This window comes from Macrobrachium rosenbergii, chromosome 55, assembly GCF_040412425.1.
Source record: "Macrobrachium rosenbergii isolate ZJJX-2024 chromosome 55, ASM4041242v1, whole genome shotgun sequence".
In the NCBI taxonomy this organism is placed as follows: domain Eukaryota; kingdom Metazoa; phylum Arthropoda; class Malacostraca; order Decapoda; family Palaemonidae; genus Macrobrachium; species Macrobrachium rosenbergii.
Genome location: NC_089795.1, coordinates 62,522,882 through 62,539,484, shown reverse-complemented (window position 1 = coordinate 62,539,484; position 16,603 = coordinate 62,522,882). Strand labels below are relative to the sequence as shown.

The 16,603-nt window shown below is 35.6% G+C and overlaps 2 protein-coding genes across 9 annotated transcripts in view; one reads left to right on the top strand and one right to left on the bottom strand.

Moving 5' to 3' along the window:
* Window positions 1–16,603, bottom strand: part of LOC136835334 (uncharacterized) — a 188,402-nt gene that overhangs the window by 142,080 nt on the left and 29,719 nt on the right. The gene's annotated exons all lie outside the window — the stretch shown is intronic.
* The window catches only part of LOC136835328 (U-scoloptoxin(01)-Er1a-like), a 37,966-nt gene that overhangs the window by 8,653 nt on the left and 12,710 nt on the right, over window positions 1–16,603 (top strand). The gene's annotated exons all lie outside the window — the stretch shown is intronic.

The following is a 16,603-nucleotide window of genomic DNA, read 5'->3' as shown; positions in this document are numbered from 1 at the left end:
TACGAATTAAGCTGAGAAGAAGTTTTGAATCCTTTAGGGAAGTTGGCCATTAAATGGCATCAGGGCTTCTTCACTTGAAGCCACTGGCAATCACATTTTGACTCCTGTAGAATGCCAAGTAATGAAAGCGTTTTCAGTGTTCCGCATGGTATGAAAGTTACCAACTGGACGAAAGCAAGGGGTCCGCTCCCACATACCTTATATTTATATAACTTACAAATAATGAAAAAAAAAACATAAAAGAATTGCATTCTGGGTATTTTATTTGTGCGAATATGGTGCAGATGAGAATAAAAACATCAAGTATAGCAGAAGGATATGAGAGGTTTAGTAAAGGAAAACTGGAGATTATTTGAGATAAACAGCAAACCAGGAGGTTAGATTGTGTGCAGGAGAACAGGAGGACGAATAAGGTGATCAAGTAGAAGGTGAAAGAGAAATAGTATGCTTTTAACAGAGAAAGGGAGGAGAAGGTGTGCAAGGACTTCAGGTATAAGAAGTAAATACTGAGAGAAAGGCTATTGAATAAAGGATCTAAGAATAAAAAATGTTGTCTGAGGAATGCAGTCCTGGGTCGATGGAGTGAGCATTTTGACGATTTGTTGAAAGTGGAAGAAGAGAGGCACACCTGTATGACAAAACCGTCAGGAGCTGGGGTAAGTATCAGAAGGCTTGTAGAAGTTGGTATTTGAAAGGTAAGGAAGGCAACTACGAGGCTGAAACAAGGAAAGACATCTGGAACTGATGATATTACAGTGAAATGATCGGGTATGGTGGTAAAAGTGTAACCAAGTGACTCATGAGGGTATATAGGGCTTATTTAGGTGAGGGGAAGGTTCTAGAGAATGAATGAGAGAAAAAGGTGACAAATGAACCCTTAAAAATAATGATGGAATAACTTGGATTAACTTATCAGGGTAGTTTATGGTATGATTTTGATTGAGAAGGAAAGACAAAAGCTAGACGGTCCGATAGAGGAAGGACATAATGGCTCAGACAGGGATGATCAGTGTTATGAAAGTTATGCGTGAGTTTGAAAGCAGCGTGGAAAAGTTGTACGAAGGATATCTGGACCAGGAGAAGGCTTACAGTAAAACTGATAGAAAGGCATTGTGGAGGGTGCTGCTAACGCATGGTTTTGAGGTACCATGTTGCGATTGATGAAATTTTTTATGATGAAAGAAAAACATGTGCTAACGTTTCTAGAAGGGCGAATGACAGATTTAGTATAAAATGAGGCTGAGACAAGGGAGTTTTGCTATGGCTGTTTTATATTATATAAAGTCATGCGAGAAGTCAGAGAGGGGGTAGCAAGTTCAGAGTTATGAGATAAGAGGATGCGTTGTGAAAGGAAAGTGAGGCTGATGTTCACAGATGATGCGGTACTGATTATGGATAGTAAAAAGTCACTGCAGAAAAGAGTAAGAGAGTTTGAGAGCAGGAGAAAGTCGAGACTAAACGCAAGTAAGAGCAGAGTTATGAAGGTAAATGGTAGCCAGGAAGATGAATTATTATTATTATATTTCAGTAAATGAAACATATTCGCATGGGACAAGCACACAGGGGCCACTGACTTGAAATTCAAGCTTCCAAAGAATGTTAGTTTCAACCTCCCACCGCAGACTCCACATTGCGACAGTAACTGATCATGATGCAGAGCCAGAGATATTTCATCACCCTTGGGGAGACGCGAACCTGCAACATCTGAGCAGCATTCCACGACGCTAACCACTATACCATCAGACCAGACAAGAATGTTCATATGGGCAGTGAGAAAATGGAAGTAGTAGATTCTTCCAGGTATATACGAACAAATATTTAATATAATGGTAAGTTGAGAGAAGAGGCAGAGTAAGGAAAGTAGCAGGATGTGTGCAAAAGACAGGGAATAAATTCATACGTCTGTGGAAGCCAAGATTCAAATGTAGGAAGGCATTGTTGAGCCAACTATCCTCTGGGAAGTAAAGTGAGAATCAGTATTGGGAATTGTAGAAGTTAATTATTAATACAGTATATGTGGTATAATAAGTACTCAAAGGGAGAGGAATAATTAGATTAGATTGCTTTGGTATTGTTCAGTTATGTGCAAAGAGCAGTGAATAAAAGGTTGACGAAAACCATTAACAATTTAGACGTGTTTGGAAGGAGGAGAAATTGATGGATAGATGGAGTGAAAGACTTATATGAAAGAAGGGATCTCAACATCCAAGAAACAAAAGAGTGCATGCAAGATAGAGGCGAATGGCGCAGCGCATTTATGGGGGAAAGTGTGGACGCACTGTTGGTGAGCTTACGCGTAGGTGCACGAAGCGGCTTGTGCACCTCTTCACACACCGCTCTGATCCTTCTTTTCTGTGTTAAGGGAAACCGCTTCATGCCACACACACACACACACACATATGTATGTGTGTGCATATGTGCGTATTTTTAATAATTATGTACTTATAAAAGTATACGATATACACATATATTCTTATGTTTGCATGGATTATTGCCTTCCTCTTCTCTTTCTTCTTCTCTTTCTTCTCTTCTTTCTTCTCTCTCTATATATATATATATATATATATATATATATATATATATTAATATATATATATATAAAAGCTTCTGTTTATAATACATACATACAGAGAGAGAGAGAGAGAGAGAGAGAGAGAGAGAGAGAGAGAGCATCGTAGTAGCCTTCACTCTAATTATGTTGCCACTGTGCACCTATTGTAACATACGGAGAATCGTCCGTGAAGTTGGAGGCCACTTGGTAAAATGTGGAAGAACAGATGCCAAAATCTCGTACAGTTCTACGATTTCCTGCAGAAATTCGTCATCAGCAACGTAGCTCGTGTTTATAATTAATGATCTGCTTGCATGAGTACATAGTAATAACTGAAAAGAAGTTGGGTTTTCTATATTTCAATCATTATTTTGTTTGCAAATACGTCTAGGTAATAACTTTTTCGCAATCCAGATTGATTTCTTTCATTTTCCATTCAAGAGAAACTGGTTATTTTGAAATTCATCAGGACTCTCTTGCACCGTTAAAGTTCAAGTTATATACATGTGAAAATAAAATGACTCTCATCATAACCATTCTAAAGATGCATTTAAAGATATTTCTGAGTTATAATCTCTCACTTATATTTATATATATATTTTTAATTCTTAAAAAATTGGCTGGTCTTCTGCAATTTCTTTTTGAAAGAATGTCAATCAACGTCACTAGAATATGTTTATGGTTATTCCTGTTTAGTCATTCTTTAATTACACATCTAATATTCTGCAATGAACTGCTGATACCGTTTCGTAACTACAGTGAATAACAGCATTCTTAGAAAATTAACTTCCATTTTTTTTACTTCTCTGGTTAAATGGGTTTCTTGCGAAAAAATATATAACAATATCTGTAAATGAGTAAGTGATGAATGAAGCGTATATATATACACATATACATATATAAATGTGTATATATATATGCATATATATGTATACATATCTATATATGTATATGCATATATACACACACACACACACACACATATGTATATATATATATATATATATATATATATATATATATATATATATATATATATATATATATATATATATACTAAGGAACTTTTGACTAAACTGTTGAATCATGCCCTCCGCCCCTGAGTTTAAGCTGGGTATCATGACCTCAAGATTATTAAGTGTGAGCGTGAGCGTGATGTGTATGTATTCACTATCAAGTATGAAACAAGGCTCATGAGCAACGTTACATCTCTCGTGAGACTCAATGAGCTGTGGCAATTGCATAGTTTCCCCTCATCAATAACAGTATTAACACACGTATTCATTACCTCATTTAATTACAACTATTTCCCAGATATTCACGTGCTAATGCTTTCTCTTTTCTTCACGCTTATCCGCCCTCTGTTCTCTTAATTTTCACTCATCGTAATATGTCTTTAAACTTTTTATAAATTGTGTGATTATAGGAGTGGCACAGTGCCATAAAACACACGCAGTCTCCAGGGTCGTCGATGCATATGTCACTTGATGACAAAAGTTTTTACCTCAGTTGAAGTGAACGACCTTCCTTGCTATATCAGCGTCATTATCATCACCCTCGCCTCCTACTCCGTGAGACGAAAAGGGCTTCTATAAAATTCCATCACTCATGTGTTTCCTGCAATTTGACTTCCACAAATCTCCATTCACCTCCGGCACCCCTTCTCATTGTTCTCATTCAAGTAGGTCTGAGTCTTCCAAATCTTCTGTTTCGCCCTAGGGTGGTGCAAAGGACTCGTTCAAGACATCTCTAGCCCTTTCACTGTTATTTCATCTACACATGGGATTTCTGAAATTTCTCTTACGGCATCACAACTCATTCTATCCTGCCACCTGGCTCCTAATATTCTTAAGACCTGATTCTAAAACTGACAAAATGTTTTAGGTATTAACTGAATGATTTTCGTTCTTTTATAAGAGTTATTTTCTTCACAGAGAACCAATTAGGATCTACCTAAGTCGCCAATTACCTGAATGATGATTGATTAGTCACCCTGTCACTTTCCCCATAACAGAACTTGGTTTTTAATCATTATTGTAAGACACTGGCTTTACATCATTACAGTCTGCATGTGAGCCAAGCACGTAACACACCCAAATTACCGTTCATTTGATCTGTTTCCTAAGTTTATGTAACTGAGACTAAGTTGTGCCTCTCTCCCTGTACTAATAATTGCTGTCACTCTCGCGAACATTCTTGACAAGCATTTTCAATGTAGCTCGGTTTTCGCCAGAAACAGATTAGCCCCCTAAAAACAGAGCTATAAGACCGTCAGGGACGTTTAGTGAAACCGAAAAGGCCAATCTGCAAATCCAGTAATTATTACTACAATAACTTTACTCTTAAATCCATGCACATGTCCCTCTTGCACTCCTAGCCTATGTTCTCTCTAGACAGAACACATGACGTCGTCCAACATCTGAAGCATGATGAGATTCTGGATGTCATTCAGTCCTAGACAAATTCTTTATTTTTTCCCTTCTCCACCTTATCAGTAATCTCGGCCTTACAACTGCGACGAGCAGCCTGTAAACACCTTCTATACCGAATACTTTGGATAGCAAAAACTATGATGTTGCTTTCAAACATAGTCACGGGAAAAAATTAATAAATAATTCAATCGGGTGCACGAAGGAGATCCTACACTATCTTTAGTAGGCAATTAATTTCTTTTCATAAACAGAAGTTCACTTTTTCAAGTGGATTCTTTCCATCACTTGTATAATGTATACAGGCTTAATAGAAAGAGCGAAATTAATTTGAACATCTCTTTTTTAAAATTTTCACTAGCTTTGTTTAACATATTCTGAAACAATTAGGTATGGGAGAAAATATCTCAGCTAAATTCTGTGCTCCAAAGCAAATCGTGGAAGTTAGAATCTGCTGATTTTACTCTACTTTATAAAATTAGGGTTAAATTTCATGCAACATAATGGAAGCTTTAACTGACGGCGTAAGTTCAGCATTACCCCTCTTGCAGACAGCTCCTCAGCCGACTTAATATTGCTCTTACGCTTTCGTTCTCTTTTACAACCCGAAAGTCCTCGCATTAAGTGCACAAAGGACAAGGTTGGCGAGACGATGCAGTTAGTGGTTGTTGCTCGAACTCTTGGGGAAAATGGTAAAATACATAAGTAGATGGGCTGTAATGTATGTATGTATGTCTGTGTATATATATAATGTATACACATGTACATCACACACATATATATAGATATATATATATATATATATATATATATATATATATGATATATATATATATATATATATATATATTTGAACACTGATAAATATATTGATATATGTGTATATAATATATATATATATATATATATATATATATATATATATATATATATATATATATATGCATATATATATATATATAATTTGATATATATAAATATATTGATATATGCATATATATGTGTGTGTGTGGTTTGTATACATATATACAAATATACTGTATACATGTATATATATTATATATATATACATATATAATAACAGACCGAGAAAACCATGAACTGGTGAATAAATGTCTGTACGGGAAATATTTGAATCCGTTGATCAAAGAACATCAGGAGTATTATTGGCTATTCTGTATACAATACGGCAAATTAGTAAGGCAATAAGAAAGGATACTGATTCATAAGACAATAATCCTTTCATACCAAATATTATACACCCTTATGTGTGCAAATATTTCTAAGAAACTTTTGTCTATTCTTCTTGTTTAAAATTAATCCCTTGATTGGTATCGAACTTCCAGTGAAGGAATGATAATGACCATAACCTACATCTACACGAGGACAGTAAAAAATAATAAAAAAAAATAAATAGAAAAAACCAACATACCCTTATGTGAAAACATTCTAAACAAAATATGAAAGTACAACCAGAAATACAAACGCAGCCTTCATCTTGACCATCACCTAAAGTAGGAGAAGGTGACCCTGTTCACCTGAGGAGGGAGCGTGTGCCAAGAGGAAGAAGACGAAGAGGAGGAAGAGAGAGAAATAGGAAAGGAAAGGGGCGCCGTTACAGCGGTCATATTTCCACCGACCGAAACAGCTCGGACGACAGGCTGACAATGGCCGTGACGCCAGAGGTTCGGTGGGCTCTTAATCCTCTTCACTCCGATGGTGACTTACAGCGCGGGCTACTTTTGATGATGCTGACCTGGTTATGGGAAGCACTACAGCGCTGCTGGACATTCTGATATGAGTAAACTCATCTATTCCGCTTACAAACGATGTCAAGGCTAATCCGATGAACTACGGGGACAACCGAGATGTGTAATGGCCCGGTTCTATCTATGGAAGGGGGGCTGCGATGTACAAATATCTCCCGGTCGTTGACCAATTCCCTCTTATATTGAGAAAATTTAAGAGAAATATGTTTTGACGATTAGGGGAATAATTTAGTAAATTCAGGACAGCATTGTGTCATTTTTCTTGAGGTATCTTCTTATGCTGATGTAACTTTGATCTTTGCTCTATCTACTTATATCAAAGTAATATCCCGTAGATGGAATGCCTTATTTTATGACTTGAAGGACAAGAAATATGATTTCATGTTGTGAATGAGAAAAAGACTGTGCTAGAGTCGTGTTAGGTAGACAGACGAAAGGGATCTTTATATGTCAAAAATGAAAGAATTAAGGCATTCGTTTTTATTTTTAAAAATGTGGTAGGCATTTTCTGAATATAAGAATCTAGAGGTCTCGTTGAATTTTATATATAGTTGATGGATTATAGCAATGTATTACTTAGCAAAATATTAATCGAAAATAAATGCTTAGGAAATTTTGAAACCTATCCACACCTTACGCTAGATAAAGAAAAAAAAAAGACGAAAAATGTCAAAAGGCTGCTGCTACTACTGCCAGCAATATTAGTCGTAATGATGATAATCATCTGCGTTCTTCCTTCATATATTTAGAAAAGTCCATCCGTGTTCGGAAGTTTTCAGCCAAATTGCTATTCTAGATCTGTGAAATATTCATAACTGAAATTTTAACAGATGAGACTTTTGTTTCCCTTGTGGTTTCAGATTTGAAGCTCTTTTCGAGAGCGTCGACCTAATTTCAGGTCTAAGCCACGAAAAGAATAGAAACGTGAGCATAAGTAATTCCAGTATAGCAGTATACTGACAGTGTATTTAAAATGAAAACAAAATCCTTTCACTGAATACATTAAAGAAATGATTTGTTGAAACACCTTTTCTTCATTATGCACCGGACAATAATGAATACAATTATGTTTCTGTTTCGAAGTTCTTATTAAAATATATCTGTTTAACCTTAAATATGTTTTATATCAGTGACCTCAAGTGGATGCTGTTCTTATGCTACCGCTAACCCACTATGACCTCGTGTCCATGGCCCAGACTTTGTTTTCATGAGATTATACAAACCTTCACAGTTCCCTTTGGACCACCTTACTCGGAAATTACAAGTAGACTTTTCTACATAAAGGTTTACAAATATAGAAATGGTTTGTTAGCTTTTAAACTCCAAGAGCTGTACACGACATCTTATTTTAGATCTTCTGGTAAATAAAAAAAAACAGTATATAGGCAGAAAAAAGTATGCAACAAAATGAGGAGAGAAACGAAAGGCGCCGGCTTAAGAATGTTACCGTCCAAGAACATCAGGCCAATTATCTGTCTGAAGAGAGTTTCAAGCAAGGGGAATTTTCTGAATACCTACCCCTGTTACAGAGGCCTTTATTCTAGTCAACTTTCGAATGGCAAGGACGATATGGTTTCTTCTGGAACAAACTGAACCGGATCGGGATCTTTGGTGGGGAATCCCGAATCAAACAAGGCTGAGTGACTATTAAGGCTACTGGACAACTGTTTTAACTGCTTCCGTAGGATTTCCCACTCACAGCGATCATCTGTCTCTCACGCACTTGTTTTCTGAACAGATTGGAATGATTCATTTTTCAACGACACTCAGCTGTTTCTTTGAGTACATACGAACTTTTGAACCTTCCTGAGAAACTTCGGTTCCGCATTGAACCAACGTAGAAACTGCTGGTACATCTGGACAACTTGATATTTTGCTTGGAAACCATTATGAAAACCAATTTTTCCTTAGACAATGCCATGGAATTACGCGGAAAACTTACTGTGACCTTACTATCAGTAGGAGAATTCTTGGCGTTGTTTCCAGTTTCTCTAAGCAGGTTCCCTATTTGTTCGCTTGGTGAGTATGGACCTGGCGTTGTCCCATTTCTTAGGATTTCCCGGGGCGACTTTGAACTTTCGGACGCTCTTGACCTCATGGTCTGACGAATGTCTTTGATGGTCTTGGCATATTTACATATATCCTCAAAATACTTCCTTAAAATCATTTGTCATTATTTATGCACGTAGGAATTATTGCTTAGAAGATAAATTTGAGGTTATTAAAAAATCCGAGAAGGATTTATACGTCACGATCCGTGTAAGATGCTGCGGCTTTTAAAAAAAGACTATATTTTTTCATTCTGTGTTAAATCGGCACTCCCTTCTTCTTAGGTGCTTTCATGACAACCTGTTCTACTTTCAAGTGATTTATTCCGTGCTTACTTTGATGCCTGCCGTTGAACGTGTCAAAACTCAGAAACATTTTAATTAGTTTTCCAGTAGTGTCTTTCAGCTAAGTAAATGCTGTTCGCTGCGTAATTTCGCAAACACTAGAAATCAAGATGCCACATCTCTGTCAAGGCTTAAATTAATTTCCCAAAAATTAGTGAGCTCTCATTTTCTCGGTGAAATCTCGAACAAATGTAATTTATTGCTTTTCATATATTTTCAAGTGTATATTATCTTTCCATACCGGCAAAGGAAACTTAACGAGCAACCCTCCTTATTCAGTTCGAACACCAGACAACCTCGCGGCAAGATTGTTACACAACCGGACTAATGGCGCAATAAAACGTACCATAGAAGTCATTTGGGTTGGCTCGTAATAATTAAGGGGTCCGTGACGTGAATGCATTCGTTGCTTTTTTGTTATTGTTGCCTGTTTTTGAGGTCGAGCACGGATCAGTGAAAGTAAGTGCGTGTGTGCGTGCGTCTCTGTCTGTCTCTCGTGCTTCCCCGAAACCAACGCCTCTAAAAAGAAAAAGGTTCTCAAGATCTTAACTTTTAACCGCTACAAATGTTCATCGTCCTGAACATTTACACCTTTCCTTCTTCTCTCTCCTCCCTTTGTACCTACGGCCTCTTTACCTGCTCTCTCTGCCTTTCCCAGCCCACGTAGTGCTTGTTTAACACGGAATTTAGGAGCTTTACGAGTGTGCGGCTGGGTGTCAGTGCTCGTGTCTATACACCTTAGGTAATAATATTATGCGTAGGCGTTGGCTAGATGTACACGAAATGTTGAATGTGTACGTGTGTATATATATATATATATATATATATATATATATATATATATATATATATATATATATGTATATATATATATATTATATATATATATATGTATATATATACACACGAGTATATCCATATAGATACAGATATATATATATATATATATATATATATATATATATATGTATAAATACACACACACACACACACACACACACATATATATATATATATATATATATATATATATATATATATATATATATATGAGAGAGAGAGAGAGAGAGAGAGAGAGAGAGAGAGAGAGACGGGGGAGAAAGACACTCTATCAATTTTCCTTTCCATCTCCACGTTCCTCGCCCTGTCAATACAATTCCTTTCGTTGAAATTTCACATATTTATATTAGTTTTAACTACTCGCTACCACCTGTGCTAGCGCTCTGACCACCGAAAGCGTTTGAAAAATAAACGAAGATATTTGGAACATCTTAAGAGAGAGAGAGAGAGAGAGAGAGAGAGAGAGAGAGAGAGAGAGAGAGAGAGAGAGAGAGAGAGAGAGAGAGATTCTGAATAATGATTGATGTTCATCAGAATTCAATGCACTTTGCAAACTAGCTTCCAACGTATGACACTTCTTTTAACAAAATTTCAAATTGCCACTCACGTTCTTAAAGCTTGTCTGAATGTATATTACCAGATGTTTTGCAGTTTTCACTTAAGAAAGGAAAGAAAACTGTTCAGATCAAGCACGTTCAAACGATGATCTGAGCTAAATACTCTTCAATTTAGACTGACTTTAGCGAGAAAGTCTACGATCGTGCATAGCACAGTAGGACACCAAAGAAAATATTGCCATTGTGGACAAAAATATTTGGACAAAAATATTTGCACCCGTGACTCATCAAGGTGCGGTAAGCTCTCTGTTCACCGCGCATCTATCATAACATTTTGCCGTGTAGGCTTTGTCCCATCTCACATATTTTTCTTCTTTTCGCAGTTTGTTTTAGTGCGTGCTCGACTGGACACGAAAATCCTTCAGAACCCTTCAAGTTTTTATCTGTAATTCCTACAGAATCTCTATTTACTGGATTAATAATATATTGTATAATACCTTCCTTGTATCTGTTCCAAAGAATCTCTCTCATTAACAAACACTTTTATCTTCAAAAAGTAGTTGGCTAGTGAATTCCAGCTAAATATTCCGGCTAGTAAGGAAAGGCTACTAATGTCTAAGATTCTGTTAAATGTAACACCTTCGTACCTTCGGTATGATGGAAAGTTAGCGAGTGTAAATTTGACGCGACTAAAATTGACACTCCTCTTTGTGATAACGGACTGAGGTTTGTGTCAAGTGATGTCTCGCTTTAAAATCAGCAGTCAACTCATGCAAGTTGCTTAAGGAGCAAGAGCCTGACCCGGCTTAAGGGCAGCTTATTCTAACAATAACAAACTACCCACACATTAACTTCAGTTACCAAATTTTCAATCATCACTACATCCACAGGAGAGAACTTTAATTGTTTCTAATCCTATGAGAGACTCACTGTCTCCCACCTCCTCAAGAATCCCTTCACTCTTGAAGGAAGGGCGCCCCCTCCCGCATCCTTCGTTCTTCCTATTCCTTTCGTTTACGTGGGCACATATTTCCTGCCATCCTTCTGATGCAATGCTCGGAGAAAGGAATTCGTTACTGCCTCCTCAACCCGCTCCAACCCCAGATGTCACCTTTACTCCTCTTGCTTTACCCGCCACCATCCTATTCCTTAGGGACCGCCCCCCCCCCACCCCTTCTTCCTCCCTCCCGCCTTCCTCTCTGTTCCCTAACCACGCCATCCTGACATCTGGTGAGACTTGTCACTAAATCGCCATTTTTACACGTTGCTGAATTTCAGAGCTCACCAAGCTGAGTCATGCATCACTGAAGACCTGAATAATCAGTCATTTTTTCCCTTTGTGCCTGTACATGTATGAACGTGGCAAGATCAAAGATGAAAATCTATGATTGCTGAATTCGTGAAGCTTTGGTGATGTCGACGCTGTACAACCAGCGGGTCTTCTGATATTCGTATAGATTTCGTCTTATCTAACATTTCCTCGATTTTGTTAAGATTTTCAAAGTAATCGACGCAATTTTGCGATATGGCCATTACAGAATACAACTCAGACATCCATGTTTATGAAAAAGCAAACAAATTGACTTTATTTGATTTATTTGACCGTTCGGCATATTGATAATATACAGTGCTCTTATTTCTTCTCCATCATTTGTCTAATATTTCAGTGATTCCGATCGTGAGTGGTTTCAAGAATAATTTCAAACTTCTAGGCAAGGAATAATCAATCCAGAAATGACTAAATGAATCTAGATGAAAAAGACAATCCAAGTAAGGTTGATTACATCGTATAAGGAATTTGATTCAAATACGAGTATAGTTGAACAGTCGGTATGGGATAACATCATGTTGTGGTTGATGTAAAATTGTTGAATGGAATCAAAGTATGGAAAATGAATCCATATAAAATGTAAACCAATTGTGATAACGAATCAAAATGGTCTTATTTCCAAATATAGGTAATCGCAATAAACACGTTGCAGGAAGTGTAACATCCTCATTGTTTTTAAGGGAATACTGCAATTGAATGTTTAACGTTACTTTTGGTATCTAGATGAAATGTGATGAAGGTATTGTAAAAGTGCCGATATTATTAATACATTCATAAATTCATCGGTTATCGTTTGAATTACTGAGGGTAAAATAATATTATAACTAATGCATCAAGGCATTATAAAAAAAACCTATATTCAGACACTGAGGAGTGCATCATTAATGTTGTCGGATTTGCGTCAAACCTTAATAATATCCATTAACTAATTTTCCTTAATAACGTCTCCTTCAGTGCATAGTTATAACCCCATCCTCTCAGACTCACACATACTTATATATATATATATATATATATATATATATATATATATATATATATATATATATATATATATATAAACAAATAGCTACATAAAATGGCTGGTGCCTTCATTCAACGATCACCTATTCATATGCTTATTTAAAAAGACCTTTCACTTCAGTCAACAGATATGCGGAAGAAAAACAAGAGCACCCAAAATAAACAAGCAAACATGCGGGGCTCTGCAAGAGTACTGAAATGAATGGATAGAGGCGAGCGAGCGCTCGCTCGGCGTTGGCGTATAGAAAGTGAAAGGGAAGTACAGACGAAATTTTGACTAGCGCCAGAGGTCAGGTGCGCTGGCAGGGCCCAGGGTGGTTATTACCTGCTGATTGTTCAGTATCACAGCGCGGTAATCCTGCTGATTTCTTCGTCTCCCCGAGGCATCGCCAACAATCATAAATGTTACGTCGTAGAGTTCGTGTGATTAGCTTAACCTCCGGCGGCCTTGAAGCCAAATATATCGGTTTCTGAAGGGGCGCACTCATCGGAGTCGCTTACTGTGTTTAGGTGACGCGAGATATTCACTGAACGTTTCAACAATTTTTGTCATGAATTCTCACTTGTTATCGTACAAGTCTGCATTAACATTGAACATGAAACCTGAAAGGATTAACGTATCAAGGCGAAGAGATGTATTTCACTGCTTATTGACAATATTAACTCCTTACCAGTAAAATTGTAAATGGATGAACAGCGGGGTAAGAAAATGGGATTTCTTGTTATTTTTATTATATAAATTCAGTAATTTACCATCTGCATCTCAATTTGACATTTATATCCAGTCAAGATGCATGAAAATATATGTTCCAGTGAACGACAGACGTACTTACTTCTATGCATACAGTGCAAAAAACTACTCATTGGTCTTGAATTTGTGCTAGTTTTAATCTTCACATACACGAAAACACACACACATACAGAGAGAGAGAGAGAGAGAGAGAGAGAGAGAGAGAGAGAGAGAGAGAGAGAAACGACTTGGGTGCTACACCTCCGCAAGGCAACTTCACTCCCCCCTTTCTCTCGCCCGCTCTTCAGTGCTTATTTAATTTTTTTTTTTTATTTGCCCTTTTACCATGACGGAACTTTCTTGCGTCCCATGTGCCGTTTACCTCCTAAGTGTAAGGTAATATTTTCCAAGATTAAAATTTTCTGAATTCTACATCCTTCACTTAAAGCCTAAATCTCTTGTAAATATAAAAAAAAGTTAAGCAATTTCTACCTAGGCTTCAGTGAAACCATTTGTTTTTACAACGTGAAGATATCCTAGCTGGTTATGATTTTAAATTCCGCACCTGGTCCAGCGACCCTTTTCCACCTTCTTTTATCACTCTTTCATTTGCTCCTCTTCCCCTTCTCCCCCCACAAATGAGCCATGCTCCGTCAGTAATGAGTGGTAATGTACATTTCCACTCGTTAACTCCCACGTGAGAATAATAAGTGCTTTCATCCCCACGCGTGCTAATGACTGGCTGCAAACAAGGGTGCAGTTCTCGTTTCCTATTCTTTTCTTTTAATATCAATAATCTGGGATTGCTTCCATTTTGTTCTTTCTCCAACTCTTCCAGATAATTGCTATTATTTTTGAAGCAATGGCAGTTGTAGGACTGAATGGATATATTAGCAGAATAAAAACCCATGAGCGTCATCTTGACTAAATTCTATTGGCACCGTAAGATATTGGTCAAAGAGGTGAACTATTATCGTCCCTGGTAAGAGTTTGAAACACGGCGTGGGAAAGGAACTTGGAATTTGGAAGGATAAGACTGGAAATCGGACTCATAATTATCAGAGGATTGACAGATTAAGCGTCAATTTCGTGGCCACTGTATTTTCATATACATATATACAATATATATATATACACACATATATATGAATATATATATACGTAATATATATAAATATATATATATATATATATATATATATATATATACATATACATATATATATATATAGTATATATATATATATATATATATATATATATATATATATATATATATATATAGTATATATATGTATGTATATGAACATGGAATTTGGAAGGACACGACTGGAAATCGACTCATAATTATCAGAAGATTGACAGATTAAGCGTCAATTTCGTGGCATTGTATTTTTATATACATATATACAATATATATATGTATATATATACTGTATATATACAATTATATATATGAATATATATAATTAATATATATATATATTTATGTCTATCTAACTTTCTCTCTCTCTCTATATATATATCTATCTCATATATATATATATATATATATATATATATATATATATATATATATATATATATTAAACAACAAATTTCTGTTTAACATCCAGTTCACTAACCTCGCAGTACGGTAGGTTACACTTAAGGGAATTATAAATTATTAGTACTTCATCACCGGTGGAATTCGAACTGCCGCCTGGTTGGGAAATAACGACAGTACAGTGTTAGTTATTACCAAGGTGTAGTGAACGGGGTAATAAGTGGCTGGATATTTTGTAAATATAAAAAAATGTCCCGGTGTATGCGAAAATATATATATATATATATATATATATATATATATATATATATATATATATATATATATATATATATATATATATATATATATATATATACATACGTAAATGTAGAACTGTATGCGTATGTACGCGCATGTTGGCCATATACTGATGTTATAGGTGAAACGAATTTGCCTATTTTCATTTAAAGAAATATAATTGGTTTACAAACACTATAGTGTCGTTTTTTATTAACTTTTTATTTGAATCACTTTCTTTATAAAAAAAAGGAAAGACCAAATTACTTATTGCATTATTGGAAGACTTTATATTTTCTTGAAAATTATACGAGGTCCACTCCACTACTTATCTATTTCATCAGTCTAATGAAATGTACATTACTTAAACTATTTTCCTTCAGAATAGGGTACTGCATTCGGAAAGCTGCTTCTTCGACCCCTCGGTCTCCTTATCACTTCTGAATAAGTTTCATATATCATTCATGAAAAAATAATAACTATCAGCATCCTTTGCCAAAGAAATGAGCTCGATTTTTGCAACATTCAGTATTTCATGTAAGGAAAATGTAAGACAGTAAGCATTAGTTTATGAAGTTTTTGTTATATACTGTATATATAATTATATATTATATATATATATATATATATATATATATATATATATATATATATATATATATATATATATTGCATTGAGTAAGAATATGATTTGCAACATTACTTGTTCTTAAGAGGAATTTTGAGGGTTCGCCCTTTATTTATCAACAGTTTTTTACGTAAATACATAATTTTCCCTGTGGTAAGGTGTAATATATAGATAACTTGGCAGTGTGTTTATAATCAATATGTATATATATCAGTATATATATATATATTGATATATATCAATATATATATATATATATATATATATTATATATATATATATATATATATAATATATTAAAATATATGTATATACAGTATATATATATACAAGTACACATGCATTATTACTGACAAATATGTTATATGTACTTACAAAATTGTTTTAAAATAAAGGGCGACCCTTTATCTCAAGACCAGCTAATGTTGCAAATCGTACTGTCACTAATGCAGAATCTTCGGCACCTTAATCACAGGGCCTGAGGTCAGTTGCAAGCATAGATTCTACCAATCTCTATATATACTGATC